General features: G+C 41.8%; 1 protein-coding gene and 1 long non-coding RNA gene across 3 annotated transcripts in view; both read right to left on the bottom strand.

Moving 5' to 3' along the window:
- The window catches only part of LOC142406227 (uncharacterized), a 31,851-nt gene extending 21,276 nt beyond the window's left edge, over positions 1–10,575 (bottom strand). The window contains exons 1-3 of the long non-coding RNA XR_012774510.1: positions 10,515–10,575; positions 8,943–9,055; positions 8,370–8,435 (exon numbers count right to left, since the gene is read on the bottom strand). This is a non-coding gene — a long non-coding RNA (uncharacterized LOC142406227). The remainder of the gene's footprint in view (positions 1–8,369; positions 8,436–8,942; positions 9,056–10,514) is intronic.
- Positions 1–19,326, bottom strand: part of SRGAP1 (SLIT-ROBO Rho GTPase activating protein 1) — a 153,663-nt gene that overhangs the window by 128,080 nt on the left and 6,257 nt on the right. The window lies entirely within an intron of this gene.

Here is a 19,326-nt window from a genome sequence, read left to right as displayed (position 1 = left end):
AAATTCCTTTCAGTTCTTTCAGAATCATGAAAATCATCAATATTCATCTCTTTCCTGGCAAGAAGTCTCATTCTTTAGATTCCGCTGTTAACAGAATAATCCAGGCAGAATAAAGTTGGAAGTTTCTTTCTGGAACAGTCAGACCCATCCCTCTGCAAGTGTTTTTCATCTTATGGGAAAAATATTCCTCTTTTTCAGTTTCATCTTTGGCACAGAAGTATTTAATTCCAGTGACTGCAAGCCGAAGTACATTACCAGGTTCATTACCTCTCACATGTAGAAATATACTCTTCTGTAACTTATACCTGTCTGGCTAAGACATTTCATGTAGCAGCAGACTCCCAGGCCAGAGGATGGGACAAAACAAACAAACATTCATGTACTTGGAGAGCTATGAAATTCCTGGGGCAACAGGCCACTCAGAAATTACAGAGGTGAATTACAGGCCATTACAGAAATTACAGAAATTGTGGGGCTGAAAAATTCTACTATAGTACAGGAGGCTAACCAATGGACACCTTCAGTGGGATAAGGGTGGCAAAAACCAAATGAAAACAAAACAAACCCCCACACCCTAATTATTAAAATATTAATTCTAAACGTTATGGGGTGAATCATTCAACTGGTCTCCATAGAGGCTTGATATTTCCCATCCAGGAACAAGCATCCATTTCATCACTGTGGTCACTTGAATTTTAAGGGTTCCCTCACCAGCGGTAAACTGATCTGTCAGAGGCCACAAAAGATCCCGTACAACAGGAATCAGCTTTATTGCTTTTTACTGTTCTTTCAGGAAAGAACTATTTTAATCTCACCAGAACCTTCGCCAGGCCACTAACAAACAGGCAGGTCATTTGTGCAGAGGCTTTCACCCCACCGTACCAGAAAAGGACGAATACAGTAGTTAATATTGGAAGAAGCAGTTCTGTTTAAAAGACAAAACAAAACAAAAAGCACATTCACATTGTCAATAAGGAGGATTTGGAAGATTTACTTACTAGCTCTAAAACCTTACGTTTTTATAGAGTGAAGAGTAAGATATTTGGTACTTGGTTAACCAAGTTACATAACTCGGGGAGACAACTGATCGGGCTCCTTCAGTCTACGTAAGGACACTAACATTTGAGGATCAAACATAGAAATGTAGCAATTAATGCCCCCGATGTTTTTAACAGTCTATAGCCAAAGAGATTTTCCTCTAATGGAATTACGAAACAGAAGCATGCCTTGTTTAGCACATTAACAAGCTTGCATTTACTGTTGTCAGCATTAGACCTCCCAGTACAGCCGTCATCCACATAATCAATGAAAATAGTTTGCAAAATGCCACTCTGGTATTAGTCAGACAATGTTATTCACCCAAGGAAAGATCTCTAAGTTTAGGAATAAGAGTAGCATTTTTCGGCATGGAAACTGGTTTGTCAACAGCCATTCTTCTCCTGCACAAAACCTCCGACAATGCCAGCTCAGAGCAACAGTAGCCTCATTTACTGGCGGGAAAAAAGGCGTCCCTTTGTACCATCAGTTTTGTGCCCTTTCAATAGCAGCTCCGGTGGTAGACTAGTGTGGACAATCGCAGTGACCATCTGTGACTACGAGACAGTTTGATAGCTGCAAGACTAACTTAGGTTCAACATCGCCACATCTTGCCCTGCTGAGTCTTTCATATGGCTTTGAAAAACTTAATGAAAATGGATACATTCAAAGCTGAATAAAAAGAGGTCTCAACAGGCTTGACCCTAAACCTAAACAATGGAACTGTAATGCCAGCACCATTGTAGCAACACGACTGATGTAGGTCATGCTAGCTTTCATCTGTAGCTGTGACTGATAGCTTGCAATTTGCTGACAAGACATATAAAGTTTCCATTTTCATTTGGTTTGTAGGCACGGATTTCGAGGGTTCAATTAAGATAGAAGATGCACTTTTTTTTTTTCGGTTGTTCACAGAGAAAATTCTTGCAAAGACTATAGTCAGCATGTGTCACCAACCTAGGGACAGTCTTGTCCTAAATCTACCCTGCAGAACTTATTCTAGAATTATTCAGTACAAGATTGGTTTAAAAAGGTTAGAGAGGAATATCACTGCTTAAACAAAGATGTTAATTCACAAAATCTTTAGTATCAGTCCAGACTTCAATAACTATGTACTAGTATTTTCCTGATTGCTTTAATTATGTAATCTAAGTTGTATTAAATTTAGTTAATTAGCTTCATAAACCCATCCATCATAAGCATACATTCACTGCCAGCACATCCTCACCATGTGTTCCATCCTATTTGGATCAAGGTGAGGAACTGATTTTAAATTGGAGCTAAGGAAAACAAACAAACATTGGAACAACAGGAAGAAGACAACTCTTCTTGGAGGAAGCAGTAGACGAGCATGACAAGCAAAGGGGCCAGAGTAATGTGGACAAGAGAGACCTTGCGATCAACAAAATAGGGTTGAAGGAGAACTACCTCAAGTGTATGCACAGAAATAAGAAAGTACCTACAGGAACAGTATCATGGGGGAAGCTCACACCTATTCTGTGAAATCACCATGACTGGGATACCTCTCTGATGTGCCTGTACACTAACATTTGCAGTGTGGAGAACAAACAGGAGGAATTAGAGGTTTGAATGCAGTTGAGGGCTACAATCTCATCAGGATCATAGGGATGCAGCAGGATGGCTCACACAACTGGAGTACTACAATGGACAGATACAGGTTCTTTGGAGAAGAACAGGTCAGAACAGGGAGGAGAGGGAGTTGCCTTTTACATAAGAAAGCAGTAGGAATGCACGGGGCTCTACCTTCGGATGGACAATGAGCCAGCTGGGACCTTATGGGTCAGTATTAGTGCGCAGACCAACGTGGGCAGCACTGTGGTGGGTGTCTGCTACAGACCGCCCAATCAGGAGGAAGTAGAATATGGCGCCTTCTTCAGGCATCTGGAAGAAGCCTCATGTTTGCAGGCTGTAGTCTTCATGGGAGACTTTAGCCATCCCAGTAACTGCTGGAAGGGCAGTACAGCAGAGCACATGCAATCCAGGAGGTCTCTGGAGAACACTGATAAAAACTTTCTGACATGGGTGATCAAGGAGCCAATGAAGAGAGATGGTCTGTTGGACCTAATACTTACAAATAAGGAAGAACTGGCCAGGAATGTGAAGGCTGGAGCAGTCATGGCTGCAACAACCATGAGATGGTGGAGTTCAGGATCCTATGGGGAGCGAACAAGACAAATAGCAGGATCACAGCCCTGGACCTCAGGAGAGCAGACTTTGGTCTGTTCAGGGACCTGCTAGCAGCACATAGGATACTGTCCTGTAGAGAAGAGGGTCTAGGACAGCTGGTTGATTTTCAAGGATCACCTCCTCCAAGCTCAAATGGTCCACCCTGATGAGTGGAAAGTCAAGCAAAAGTGGCAGGAGGCCTATATGGATGAACAAGGAGCTCTTGACAAAACTCAAACATAAGAAAGAGGCATATGAGAGGTAGCAACAGGGACAGGTGACCCAGGAAGAATACAGAGACACTATCCAGGCATGCAGGAACAAAGTTAGGAAAGCCAAAGACTGTCTGGTGTTGCATCTGGCTAGGGACACGACAGGCCACAAGGGCTTCTGCAAGTGTATACCCAACAAAAGGAAGATTAGGGAAAAATGTGGGGTCACTGCTGAATGGAGCAGAGAACATGGTGACAAAGGACAGAGAAAATGAAGAGGTACTTGCTGCCACCTTCACTTTGGACTTTAGTGGCAAGGCTTGCCTTCAGCAATCTCAGGTTCCTGAGACCAGTGGCAACTTACCCTTGGTACAAGAGGATTAGTCTAGGGAACATTTATGCAAACTGGACATACATAAGTTCACTAGACCTGATGGGATGCACCCATGAATGCTGAGAGAGATGGTTAATGCCATTACAAGGCCACTATTGATTATGTTCGAAAGGTCATAGCTATCGGGAGAGGTTCCTGAGGACTAGTGATGAACAATGTCCCTCAAGGGTCTGTGCTGGACCAGTACTGTTTAATATCTTCATCAACAACATAAACAGTGGGATCGAGTGCACCCTCAGTGAGTTTGCAGATGACATCAAGCTGAGTGGTGCAGTTGACATCCCTGAGGGATGGGATGCCATCCAGAGGGACCTGGACAAGTTCAAGAAGTGGTCCCATGTGAACCTCATGAGGTTCAACAAGGCCAAGTATAAGGTCCTGCACATGGGTCGGGGCAACCCCCAGTATCAACACAGGCTGGGGGATGAAGGGATTGAGAGCAGCCCTGAGGAGAAGGGCTTGGGAGTGTTGATTGATGAGAAGATGGACATGAACCTGCAATGTGCACTCGCAGCCCAGAAGCCCAACCACATCCTGGGCTGCATAAAAAGAAGTGTGGCCAGCAGGTCGAGGGAGGTGATTTTCCCCTCTACTCTGCTCTGGTGAGACCCCACCTGGAGTACTGCATCCAGCTCTGGAGTCCTCAGTACAGGAAAGACATGGACCTGTTGAAGTGGGTGTAGAGGAGGGCCACAAAAATGGTCAAGGGGATGGAACACCTCTCCTGTGAAGAAAGGCTGAGAGAGCTGGGGTTGTTCCGCCTGGAGAAGAGAAGGCTCCGGGAAGACCTTATTGCAGCCTTTCAGTACTTAAAGGGGGCTTATAAGAAAGACAGGGACAGACTTTTTGGTAGGGGCTGTAGTGGTAGGACAAGGGGTAATGGTTTTAAACTAAAAGAGGGTAGATTAAGACTAGATATAAGGAAGAAATTTTTTACAATGAGGGTGGTGAAACACTGGAACGGGTTGCCCAGAGAGATGGTAGATGCCCCATCCCTGGAAACATTCAAGGTCAGGTTGGACAGGACTCTGAGCAATCTGATCTAGTTGAAGATGTTCCTGCTCGTTGCAGGGGGAATTGGACTAGATGACCTTTAAAGGTCCCTACCAACCCAAACTATTCTACGATCCTATAACTAGAAAAAAAGCAAATGCGACTCCTATCCTCAAGAAGGAAAAGGAGGAAGATCTAGGAACTACAGCTCAGCAAATTTTACCTTCATCCCAGGGAAGGTGAAGGAACAAGTAATTCTGGAAATAATTTCCAAACATATTAAGGACAAGAAGGTGATTTCAAGTAGTCAGTATGTATTTATGAAAGAAAAATCAGGCTTGACCAACCTGATAGCCTTCTACAATGAGATGATTCACTTGACAGATGAGGGAAGAACAGTGGATGTTGTCTACCTTGACTTTAGTAAGGCTTTCAGCACTGTCCCCTACAATATTATCATGGAAAAACTGATGGAAGTATGGGCTAGATGAACAGACACTGAGGTGGACTGAAAACTAGTTGAACTGTCAATCTCAAAGGCTTGTGATCAGCAGTACGAAGTCCAGCTGGAGGACAGTCATTAGTGGTGTACCCCAGGGGCTGATACCGGGGTGAGTACTGTTTAACATCTTTGTTAATGACCTGGATGATTGGTCAGAGTGCATCCTCACCAAGTCTACAGATTATACAAAACTGGGAAGAGCAGTTGATACACCGTATGGTTGTGCTGCCATTCAAAGGGACCCTGACAGGCTGGAGAAATGGACAGACAGGAACCTCATGAAGTTTACCAAAGGGAAATGCAAAGTCCTGCACCTGCAAAGGCATAATCCCAGGCATCAGTACACAGTACTGGCTGGGAAGCAGCTTGGCAAAAAAAGTCTTGAGGGACACCAAGCTGAACTTGAGTCTGCAACGTGCCTTGTGGCAAAGAAGGCCAAGAGCCTCCTGGCTTGCGCTAGGAAGGTGTTGCCAGCAGGTTGAGGGAGGTGATTTTTTGTCTCTACTCAGCACTGGTGAGATCTCATCTGCAGTCCTGTGTCCAGTTCTGGGCTCCCCAGTACTGGGCATACTAGAATGAGTCCAGCAAACGGCCACAAAGATAATTAAAGCACTGGAGCATCTGACATACAGGGAGAAGCTGAGAGAGAGATTGTTCATCCTGGAGAAGAGAAGGCTCAAGGAGGATCTTAACAATGTGTAAAAATATCTGATGGGGAACAAGGGAGAGGAAGAGAGAAGATGGAGCCACACTCTTCTAGTGATGCCCAGGGAAAAGACAAGAGGCAATGGGCACTAATTATTATTCAGGAAGAAAAGACCTTTTTAAATTTCCACTCTCAAGTTACTAGTATCTCCCTTACATGAGGTTACTGCACTGTTCCTTGTGACAAACAAGAACCAGTCATGATGAAGTCAGGCAACAGGAAGAGCCATTTAGCAGCACATTCTATAAATGCAACACAACGTCCCTGCCTCTCCTTCCTGGTAAAGGATCCCACATGCCGGTTGAGGTTGTTCCAACGGGACAGAGGACAATTGCTTTATTCTGCAAATTAATTATTTGTATGGGATGCAGCAAAGGGGATGCAAGATGTGTGTCAGGGCTGGAGATTTAAACAAGTTCCAAGTATATTGTTACCGTGAAGTATCCTTTGCGCCTCCACAAATAAGATGCACCATGTTCTGCCCTTAAAATGGAGTTTACTGTTCACCCAATAAAACTGGAATGTTGTATTTCTAGAACAGGCCACAAAATGAAATTTTGACCAATGAAGATCACACCAGTTGTAACATGCAAAGGGCTATGTCTTTCCTCTCCAAAAGCCTGACCAAAAGTCCACTGAAGTCAGTAGTAGCTTTCTTCTGAATTTAGCGAGTTTTGAATAGGTCCTTTAAAGAGACATTATGGATTTTGCTCTGGAAAGCACTCTCTTGATAGAAAAGAGCAGGAGGCTGTAAAATACGCAAAGAGATAGGTAATTAGGGAAATGGACTATCCTGAGCCATGTCTGAGAGCTCTTCTACCCAAACAAGGAGTAGAATCAATCATTTCCCAGACAACAGTGGTCTTTTGTCACTGTTGGATTTGGCATTTAAACTGCAGAGGACAGGCATAGGACAGATGGCCAAAACTTCATCACAACCATCTTTTTAAGGTGTTCCTTTAAAAAACTCATTTAAGACAGGAGATTATTCCATTTTCTCATTACACATAATAAGCCAGTAAACATTAGATAAGCAAGTGCAAAAGAAAACCAGCTTCAAATCTGCTAGGTTTCCTCTTACCAGTGTCTGTTGGGAGGAGGAGACTATAGTTTGTATTTTTGCCAAAGGTCATTTCAGAGACAAATTAAGAAACCCTCGAAGCTACTAGATATTATTCCTCAAAGGTCCCAGTTTTATAATTTATTGCACACTGGCAATTTGCTGAGGCTGTGCAGAAGGTTATTGACTTCAAGACCTAGGCAACGCAGAGCAATGTACACCCCAGAAAAGACCAGAAAAGATTTATTGTCATTCTTCATTTTAAAGGAAATATCACTTTATATTTAGACCATTCAAACTAAGTACAAAGATGAGTAAGGGAAGAATGCCATTACAATGCATGTACAGACCTAAAACCAAAATATGATAACAGTATAAACATTGCTATTAATTTTACATTGCAATAAAGGTATTTCCTGTATGAAAAATTAAAGTGAGCAAGAAAACCCAAAACCAAACCACTGAATAAGTTGAAAAATATTTCCTTTAAAATATCTTGACTCAGATGCTCAGGGATGTGGAGAAGGGGAATCTTATTTTAAGAGCTTCCCAAGTAAAAATTACTGCTTTATTGTAAACTCAGCACTTAACTTTGTAAACAGATGTGCTTCTTCCAAACTTCCTCCACCCCATCCATTGTTTTATTTATCTGATTTAATGCAAGTTTCTCTTACACAAAGCAAAAAAGAATGCAATTGAAACTCCTGTCCTAATTAAAGGTTTCTTTGTTCTATTATGAACCTTACTTGAGTGCTCAACACTATTGCCCAGAAGAACAATACATATTTAAATCTCTAATCCCCACAAGGGAAGAGAGTCCATTTGGAGCTCTGCAGTAACTGTAACAAACTGGCCTGGGGACAAAATACTATTAAAAAATATGTATTAATCTAAACTTTCTTCCTGACTCTAACACTCCGCACCCTCTACCCACCTAAACATTTCTAACATTTTGTACGCTTACAGTCATGTGCATCTGCCTCCTGTACCAGCTCATGAAGTTTGAACTGTAGAGAGGGTGGAAGTTGAGACCATTAAGAGACAGAGTTACTCAGAATTAGGTCTAGTGTCAGAACCCACCACAGGATTTGCACTACCACCCATGAGACTTTTGCAAACAAAAGGGACCTCCACAGCCAGCTGCATTCCTCAGAAATTCTAGCCCTGGTAATCAGTGGCAAGACACCTAGGACAGCAGCTTTCAGACAGGCTATAGATTTTGCACTCAAGGTAAAAGTGACCAACAACCTCATCCCACTCATAATAAATGCAAAACTTACTTTTCCAGCTCAGCTTTTCATACGCAACCTGCAGACATGAGCCTGTAGCTAATTGAGCTATTTATCCTGCAGAATGATAAAGAAGCATGATATCAACATCACTTGTAAACTCCACAGGTGGGAGCCACTAAACACGACAGTGTCAAGCCTCTGAACATCATCTTGTTAGAAATTTGCAGATGTCCATTGAAATGGTGGTGTTCAGTTCTGTTTGGGAGCATAATATAATCTAAGAGGCTCCCAAGGGAAATGCCTTACAGCTCCTCGTTCATCTCTTGACCAAGCATATTACCTTCCCACACATTCCAAGTATAATCACAATACAGGCAAGTACGCATTCAGTAATGGGACAGGCATCTGCCACCAGTCCCCAGCCATATAATGTGGTGCACACATACCCTACTTGCGTTACATGCATTTCTGGTCACAAGACAACCGTATATCTAGTCACAACAGAAGGAGGGGGTGTAGGGCCATGTGGAAGTGGAGCAGAAAGCAAGATCTTGGTCACAAAAAAAAAAAAAAAAATCATTGTAATAATAACTTGGCCCACAGCTTGCCCCAGAATCCTACCTGGAGCAGTTCTCTGGATGGAGGTGATTCTGATAAACTGGGTCTGGTCTGTTGTCCACAGGTTGGCTCTGTTTGTTCAAGGCTACAGAGTATCGTCATTATGGATTCAGGGACTTGCATTGAAAGTAAAAAAAATCACCACTTTCTGGTTAGTGCCCTGTGTTTTATACACACACAGACACACACAATGTTCAGCAACACTACCCTGTCACCAAAGTACTTTTTCTATGACAATGTTTAGGGAAATAGCATGCCACGTTTGTAAAGCAATTCAGCAAACTTCTTGGAAATATGAACTCAAAGCTTTTTAATATTAACATAACTTTTGTTCAAGAGGCAAAAATCATTCTCCTCGTTCAATATTCTATGGAACCGTCATTCCATCAATATTGCAATTTCACAGCTAAACATATTAATAGGGTCATAAATATTCAGATAATGTAATAAAGACAGTGAAAGCAGCCGATAAAATGTTGTTAACATTCATTTACAGCAGCTGGGAAGGCCCTGCCAAATGTTGCTTTACATAACAGGTCATGACGCTCTGACTGCATTAAGCTTTCTGATCACTCTTCCTTTATCTGCTATGATTTTGAACACAATACGAGACAGCACAGACTAACCAATGGATTTAGAAGCCCTTTCAAGCACACCAACATTTCAAAGGTTTAAAAGATTAAAATATCAAAAAGAGCCTTGTGGTTACTATGTTTGTGGTTTTGCGTTTTATAGTGCAGACATGAAAGTGACATTCACATAATTTATCTGCATTAGCTCCACAATTCAGTGCCTCCAATAAATTTTAGAAGTAAGTTTATTTTATTATACCATACTTTAGTTAAGCTATATGCAAAAAAGGAAAACAACATTCAGTAAACTGAAAACATCTCCACTACAGTTTTCACAAGGCATCTTGAGTACTACTGAAACATTCCGTAACATATGCATAATCCTGTCCACAACCTCCATTAATTTTATCTTGAGAGTTGCATCTGAATCAGGTGACAGTTCTTGCTTTGCTTCAGTATATTCTGCATTATATTTCCTTTGCCTCAGTACAGTCTCTGGTACACTGAAGAACATAGGATTCCCAAAGCATGGGTCAGATCCTACAAGCTCTCAGGCAAGCATCAGCCAGGCACGTGGACTGTGGGACTAGGTCAGAATGTTTTACTGTAAAAAACGATGACTCACAGTTTGATTCATTCGTTTTGCATATTTCCATGCCAAAATTAAGCCCAATCCTGCAGACATTTATGGAGATTAGTAGCCCTAGGAAGGTTAAGAGCTCTGGTGAGATCAACAAATTGATGTGTGTAAAGTAAACAAGGCTGTGCATAACAGGACACACACAGCAGCTACTATACTGCTTGTAAAAGCAATACCACTTCATTCATCCCTCCAGCCCTGCATTCGTTAGCAACTATTCAGAGCACTGAATACATTATAAAGCCTAATGCTTTAACTGACTGAAATTTTACAGCAGTGGGTCTCAAGCTTTTCCTGTAGCTAAGGCTCATTAGAGAGAATTGACATGTCTATACACAACTGAGGAGTTTTAGCAGCACTTACCAGCTCTGATTCCACCCCATCCATGTGGGGCACTGCTTCAGCAAGGCCCACCTCACCACCTGGGAAACCACAAGCTAGCGTAAAGACGACCTGACTTATCAGATGTTGGTAAAAATCTTAGCCATTACAGGAAAAATAAAATTCACAAAGGGAAACACCAGTTTCATCAATACTCATTCGTTGTGAAGTCTGCATCAAATTACGAGGAACTCAGTACTTGGTTTTTGATTTGAGTAAGGCTACCTTCAGTCACTTCTGGAGACTCTTGTCAGTACATTCAGTCACTTGAAATTAAGATCTCTCTTCACTTTAAATTCAGTGCTCTTGCCCAAGTTAGTAGAGTCTTGTCCCAGCCTTGGAGAAGGAGAGATCAAAAGTGGTTTTTTTCACTAAGTCAGGTCTATTTGCACAAGACCTACAGAAGAGGTACGCCTTCCCAAAAACCACAGACTCTCGAGGTGAGATTCAAAGGGGTAATTCCAAGGTTATAAACACACTGGGTAACATAATGACCCATATGACCCTAATAACAGATCTGAATCCCCACTGCACTATACAGTGTGCAAGTTGTAACTTAAAAATCTCTCTTTCGGAGCATCTTGCAAATAGACCTACAAGCACGGTGGAGGTTCCTTGACTAGAGGTAGTTAGCATAGCTAATCCCATGATCTCACATACCACTGATATCTTACAAACTGAGAAAAAGGTAATTGCAGAGATGTTATTAAAAAAAAAAAAAAGGTATTTGGAATTAAATTTACTTTAAAATATCCTAACACAAGCAATGCTAAGGAAAAAAAGCGCCACATAGGGTAAACAGCATGTGCTCTGCAAGTCAGATGTTCCAACTCAGAAAACAACAGATTACATATAAATACTTAAAGTTAGGGAACTGAAGTTTCTATTAAGTCTTCACATATATTCTATCTCCTTATTTACAGTATCTTTAATAAGCTTATAAACATCCTTGTACCCAGTAAGAAATGCTACTGATTCAGGATGCACTAGCTATTTATTTAATACAACATTCAATTACAATTTAAAAAAACAAGTACTCAAATGAATGGCTAGATAAATTAATGGGTAACTGAGTGGAGTGCAGGACAGAACTAAGAACAACTTGTTCTTTCCAACACAAAATACGCCAGTGCACAAATTCAGAAACATACCTGAAGGGTCTTCTTAAATCCTCTTTTTAAATTAAGTTGAAAAGAATTTGGACATTTCCATGATTTCCATCTTCTTGCCTGATTCTGAACTATGGTACTTTGCATACAGCTGTTCAAACAACCTGACTTCACCACATGCAGCTGGAGTAGTACAAGTAAAGAACAGGCATGTTAATACACCCAAGTAAAGCCCAATATCTACAAGTATCTTGGCTGTCTGAGGTACTTGTACTTATACTCTGCTGCCCTCCAGGTTATTTCCTTTGCAGAACTGTTTTGATCAACTGCCATGACTGATAGAGTTCTTCAGGTTTCCTTCTTCTTACAGCTATATTAATGCACCGTAATCTTTCACCTCTAGTCACTAAGCCCCAAAACATTCACTGTTATTTGACTAACAACTGCAGGCTTGCCTCAGTAATATTTGCAGACTCACCCCCCTTCTTTCCTCCTTAAACATCAGTGGAGATAATTTTTCCACCCTCAAAAAAAACCCCTACTCTTCACAGATATGAAATAAGTCAGGAATATTTGCAGAGTAAGTTTCTGGTGGCTGCAATGAAAGCTGTTTGTGAATTTGCAACTCAAGCAACCGGGGAGCAGAATCGCCATGGGACAGAAGACTGAATATGCTGTGTGGACGGAGTGCTGCAGGAAGAGTCATCGGAGCAAAGGTTCATGCAAACAAACATTCATTCCTGAACTGTTCAAATAACTCTGAACAAACATTTTTTCATAGATTTTCTGTAAAACTAGAGGCAATCTGCCAAAAATTGCCTTAAATGCTGGCAGGGAGTTAAAATTAAAAATCAATACAAAGGAAAGGTTTGGGTTTTTTTTCTGTATAGTGTATGACCACATGCAATGAATAAATAAGGTATCTCTGAATACTTCCGCCCCCAGATTAATAAAGTACGTATTCTTAATTTAGAATGGTCACACAAATATGTCAATCCTACAGCCCTCCCCTTTTCCATTTCCTTAAAAAAAAGAAGTAGAGCAGGAACACACACGCTTGCTGGAATACATAGTGAGACCCGTATCTCTCAGGTGACTGCTCTAACTACCAGGCAATGGATTCATAATCGCTCTGTAAATAATTAAATATTCATTAAGTCTGGGGAAAAAGCAGAAGAGCTTCAACAAACAAGAAAACAGGGAGACTTGTCCCAGAATACTCTGTTCCCTAGTTCTCAGAGCAATCATTTGCAAGGTGGGAGAGCTGGATTCAAGACTCAATTTTGAGTAATATAAAGGTAGCAAGGTGTGAAACCAGACTCCTCATGCAAATACTCTGATCACTAGGCAGGATGCACTGATCAGATTCCTAACGCTGCAATATCATACATATTCCCACATGGCTCAGCAAAAGAAACTAACATTTTTAGGTCTTCTCTGGTGGCAACTCAAACGACATCAGCATGGATGAGGCCAGCACTTATCTCTTGCCTCTGCCAGCTGAAGGCAAGGCAGTTTCTGGTCTATAAATAAGGGAACTACGTTAGTAAGATGCTGTGCTTCAAATTATAACTTCTGAAAACAGTCTGCAGAATAAACATGTAGGCCAGTATATGCAGTCGCATAAACATACCCACAGACACCTCTGAAGTGAGACAGCAGCCAAAGGGGAACTAAACATGGTATCTGAAAGGCAAACACAGGAGTTGAGTTCTTTTATGGATTTAATCCCACGGGATATTTTTCACCCTAAGCCTCTTTGAGCCCATATGGAAGAGTGTGAAAACTGCTGTTGTAGCCTGAAAGTCTGCTCTCTCAGGCCTGAGCACAGACCTCCCTCGTTACACGGAGCCCATCCTGCAACCACCAGGGAATGACACAGAGCTATACTGAACTGGCTGGCAGGCCACCAGCAAAGCGTGCACTTGGTATCTCCTTGAACAGTCCCTCTGCAAACCCATCCCCTCTCAGCAGTAACGCACTACTACTTTGCTAGTCAGGGTGGTACATATTGGAGAAATTACACTTTGGCTCTTATTTTCATTGATTTTGCCCTTTTGACATGAAAAAGAGGGTTTTCTTGCCCAGCATTATCAAAATAGTTATCGGGGATTGTCCAGAAAGGTTTCCCAGAGATGTTCTGAAAGACAGGCAAAAGCTGCTAAGCAAATTTTATGCACATTAGCTACTTGGTCTTTGGTGCTCAGAGTTATCCTTTCTCTTTCACCAGCCTCTCAGTACTGCATGCCTCATTGCAGCCTACTGCAACTTACATATATTTCACCAGATTTTTTTTAGGCATAAAAGCAGTCCCATAAGGAAAAGATGCTCCAGTTTTCGCCACACATAATTCAGTATTCACTTCCCCTTGTTCTGCTATGTTAGCAGGTAGAAGCAGCGCTGGAGTCCTGCTCAAATACAGGCTATTTTTCTTGTCCACAGTTTTGCCATTAACATTTTCATATTTTTCTTTACTTAAAGTACCAGAGACGTCTCCACAAGACCAGATATCATGCCTCCCTAAGGTGCCTTTATTCAGAATGGTTATCATGATAATGCATTAAAACTTTGGCAGAAACCACCTGAAGCAGGAAGAAGTCTCAAAAGAGGGTTGGAAGAAAAACAATAAAACCCCCAACTCTCACACCTCATTACCTCTCAGGCCCAACAGAAATCTGAAAAAGGAACATTTTATTCCATATTCCCAATTTATAGGTTCTCCCTTAAACAATTTGTTGTCAGGGAGAGCTGTCTGTCTAGACTCCACTGAAGGTCAGCAACTTCAGTCAGGTACAAGGAAAAGGATGGTTCGAGATGCTCCTGGCTGCTTGTTTCTCAATAAGGCTATACGATCAAGTTTGCAAGGGGTAGCACAGGTAAATTAGACAGCAGTGGGAATACCGCTTAAGAAGCACAGGATTTGACCCACAGCTACAACATCATAGCATCAGAAGTGGCTGGCAATTAAAAGATTACAATACAGTCGACAATAATCCGATGAGCTCAGCTGCAGATGCACACAGATTGCTCATAGCAGGCTGCCGACAAAGAAGTGATGCCAGGCATGCATGACAGCACTCGCTGCCGCGAGGCTCCTCTGCAACACCCTGGGAGGAGAGGAGCCACTAGTAAGGGGGGAACTGCTACCTGCACTGGGCTGCTACCTGCACTGGGCTCCCTCATCTTTTCTTCACAGGGGACCTTCTCCCACTCTGCACTTGGTTGTGACTTCAGTGCAAGGGTATCTGAGGAGATTAACGCTTTCATTCTGTTTTCTGTCATGACATTAAGAATCTCACTAATTTTATGCACCGTTACTTGGAAATTAGGAAGGCACAAATACACAAAGGAAGCCTTAAAAAAGGCACATAATGCACACAACCCTATTACATCGGGTCTTAACCTCAAGTAGTCTGTTGGGCAGCAAATACACCATAGTTGTCAAGTTCTTAAACTTAAATCAAGTTCTTAAACATACCAGTTATCCATTTGCAACACAAACCAAACAAGCTAGCTTTCCATTACACAGCTGGTTCTTCATGGAGCTGATATTATTTATGCCAAGAATGCAGAGACACCAATTTGCCACATGCACAAGGCACCTATGAACAAGAGGTGAAATACTTTCATTTCCACTAATCATCAAATTAGTGATTTGCAAGAGGAAAAGCATGCTGTGCCATCTAAACACTTATAACAACCTTGGTGTGTTAAGTATCCTGTAATAAGGGTGAGAACGTTTTCTTTTTAGCATACCTTTTGAATGACTGCACAAATACTGTCAAAGGAACAAGAGTAACTTTATGCCTATCAATTTAGTTGCAGCATGTTTTGGTACAGAGGCTTGTATTGCAGTCTATCTAGCAAGCAAGAACAACAATGCGTAGAGGCACTAGACAGCTGTCTGACACAGTGCCCTGAACTACCAGCAATATAAAACTTTACGGAAAGGGACTGTGTGGATCATCGAGTCCAGCCTGCTATTACCACATGCAATCCTATTGTATAATCTTTCCTAAAAGTTTATTTACTGGACAGTTATCATCTTTAAAAAAGAAGTTAATGATGAAAGGCTAAAGTGTTTTTTTTCAGCAGAAAAAGCAGAATAATAGATCTTCTTGTTCTATAATATTAAAAAAAAAAAAAAAAAAAAAGAATTGACTTGTAATCCTTTCAATTTCTCTTTTACTTTCCAGAACAGTAACTTAATTGTTGAGTTAGAAAGTTTTGGTTCAGATGCCTGCTCATCTTGCTACTGAATGAACACTTATTTTATCTTGCCTCTGACCTAACACTTTAGATTGTTTATCGTCTCTTCTCTTAAAAAAGAGGCAGAGGGGAAAAGCAGAGAACAGCAAGGCTCGTAAGACAGGCTGTTGAAAGAACAGAGCCATACAAGAGCTATCACTGAATCTTATTAGACTTCTGCTGTACTCTGTACTTTGTGAACATGAGCAGATCCCTCTGATTTTCAGGAAGCAGATACTCTGGAACTGGCTAGAAGAGAAGAGACTGGTTTCTTTTACCATATGAAAGCATGTACACTGGAAAGTGAAAGGGGACCAGCACATGTCCTTATTTAGTTTAACACACAGACAGAGCAAAGCCAAAAGTGTGCATCATTCCACTTCTGGTATCTTGGAAGAAACAAGTCAAAGCAGCATCTTGAAGACTCCTGACACAAGACAGCACCAACAAACTTCTAGCAGATCCTACATGTGGAGTAATTCAGATGAGTAAGCACTGAGTCAGTTAAGGAGTCTGGACAGTCCATTTACATGAATCTGCAGCAGTCAGTTACGTTTCCCACAACAGCTAATTATGTAAAGGGTTACAATCATTACATCCTGGAAGTCATCATCCGGTAAGCCAGCTGCATTTGCTTTTTATTCCCAATATAGTTAAGAAGAAATACTACACCATAAGTGTTCTAATTATATTTTTGTAACTTCTGTTTCACAATAAAAAAGTTAATTTTGTCTAGTATATTTTGAGAATGTTTTGGTTAATATGCTAACACAGCTCTCCTACCTGCTTGTCAGCACTTCTACATCTGTAATGGGAAGTCTTAGGAGGTTGCAACTGAAACTCAAACGGGTTTTATCGGTCAATAATAGATAACATAACAAAGTTAATAGGGATATTTTAACTGATGAATGCATGATCATACTTCTAAGCAAGTTCTACTGAAACATTTTCTAGAAAAATGATAGGCAAAGAAAAGCTTTCTTCCCTTCTCACCGCTCTGTAATTAAAAGCAACCCCCTAGATGCTATGATCAAGGTAAATGCAGATCAAGTACCCACACACCTTCAGAGGGACTTCATTAAAACCAGATCAATTGCACTGCCCTGCACCAGACAGAGTTAGAAGTTAATGACACAGGTCATCCTTAACTCATTTCACAGATATGGTTATTACAGAGTCAAATCATAAAGCATACAATTTCTCCACAGCATTTTCTGAGAGCATTTAGTGAGTTTGCTGGTGTATATTTCCTAGAGATTTTTCTGACATAGGATGCTGGGCCCTTTTCTTGCCCAATGTTTCAAGTGAAGACTATGAAGAGCACCTTCTCTTCCTACCTGTGGCACCCACCTCATTAACATGCACCTAGAGCTGGGATGATTTTATTGTGCCAATCATGAACTAAAACAAACACTTCCTCCTTCTAGAGAAGACAAACTGATCATTATAATGTTTGCACTCACTGACTAGCAGAGAGTAATACGAAGTCATGGCCATGCCCATATACAAGCCAGTTTTTGGAAATAGAACATTAGATTTGCTTAGGGTTAGTTCCAAAACATTTTTTATTTTCCATAAAGAAATTGCATCTCAATCGCAGGATTTATCAAACAGTCACCTCGAGGTAAAGTCCAGGTTTCCAGTGGGTTGTATGATACAAGATTGAATACTGCACGTTGAAATTCATACAGGTACGTGCTTGAGAAACAGCGACATGAACAGAGGAGAGGGAAGGGGCTATAGAAGAGATTTTCCTTGTTCAGTTACTAAACTGTAGCTAATAGAAAATGGCTTGGGAATACCAGCATTTTGCCTGGACAAGGTGGGTTAGTGGGTAGAGCATAGGTAAAACATAATACACCACCTTTAGCCTACCAGGTGGCTATAACTGACTTGTGACACACTTCTATGTCTACCAGAAAATAACTTCCACAAGCTGCAGAAAACAGTAGATTCCTGAGGAAGTGGTGCCTCAGGAGTACCGCTCCCATTACAAGAGATCAAAGTGAACTGTTTGTCTTAGAGCACTCCCACAGGACCAAGCCACCACACAAACTGCCCGAACAACCTGCACTTGTTTAAGTCTTGGAAACAAAGGAAAAAGAGCAGTGATAACCAAGTCCTTTGGTTTTGGTGCCAGATATAGTCTTGGTAATGTAAAACACAGGCAGCAAGCAGTCTTCCTGTGCAGACAGCTCTGCCTCTTACCCAGGAGATGGTCCCATGCTCTCAGCAATGGCCCTCTGCTTCATCCCAAGTATCTGCTACTGCACAGCCCACCAGCCTCATCACCGCTAGTGGTACACAAGCAGCGATGCCAGACATTGCACCTTCAACCACTGCCTCCAGTTTTCAGCTGTTGCTCTTCCTCCGCACGCATGCATGCATACATACATATATACATACATACCCACCCCCACAATCTCTTGAACCTCAGGGTACTTGGCACGATGCCCGAGACACAAGAAGTGGGGAAGGAAAAGACATAAAGTAACTTCAGGCAGAACAGGCTATTCATGACTCACAGCTCCCAGACTGACCAGCACAGGGCAAGGTCAGCCAGCCTTGCCTTGGAGATGGCCAACACTTGATCGGATCAGCCCAGATAGCTCAGAGCAGACAGCACGGGGGGGTCCCAGGAAGGTTGGGTCAGTAACTGTCAAGGTGGGAGAAGCCAGTCACAGAGGAAACGCTGCCATGAGACTAAAACCTGCAGGAAGCAGGGCAGCATGCAGGGCGCAAGGAGCCCTGGTACACATTTAGACTAATCGCTCACACACAAAAACCAACCCCCACACTCCAAAGCCTATTTTGCTCCATGAAAGCCGAGCAGTAAGAGTAGATTAGACTCTAATAGGGATTAATACAAGTTAAGGTAGCACTAATTTCCACTAGGGAGACCAGAAAGGTTAGACGTGGGATAGCGTGACAGCTAGATGTAGCAGGGGCTTGGAAAAAAGGTAAAGGGAAGAACAAGCACCACAGGAGCTTCCACTGACAGCTGCCTGGCTCCATTTGTGCTCTCCCCCACGTCCAGCCCTGTCCAAAACAGAGATTAGATGTGCTGCACTGTCAAGTCATGGTCAGTGATTTCTAATAGGCTGTGTAATGGTCAGCAGGGGGTTTCTTATCCAGTCTCAACAGCACTGACCCATTTTTTTCCAATGCTACCATCCATCACCTCTGACTGACAAGGAGATCAGTTTTCACAAAAGGCAAAACCTAACCCAAGCGAAGTTTGAGGCAGAAAATGAGATGAAATTCGGATCCCATTCTGTCTTACTGCAGCCATTTATTTCAAAGCTATAAGTTTAATTTTATTAGCAACTAGGACTTCAGTTCATAAAAAAGTGACCAATAAAAGATAATGGCAGGAAATTAAATGAACCTTAGCATGATTTAGAGCATTGCTCTGCAACAGCGAAACTGCACAGAAA

The sequence above is a fragment of the Mycteria americana genome, chromosome 1 (genome assembly GCF_035582795.1).
Source record: "Mycteria americana isolate JAX WOST 10 ecotype Jacksonville Zoo and Gardens chromosome 1, USCA_MyAme_1.0, whole genome shotgun sequence".
NCBI lineage: Eukaryota > Metazoa > Chordata > Aves > Ciconiiformes > Ciconiidae > Mycteria > Mycteria americana.
The sequence above is the reverse complement of the archived record's forward strand: the minus strand, read 5'-3'. Positions and strand labels throughout refer to the sequence as shown.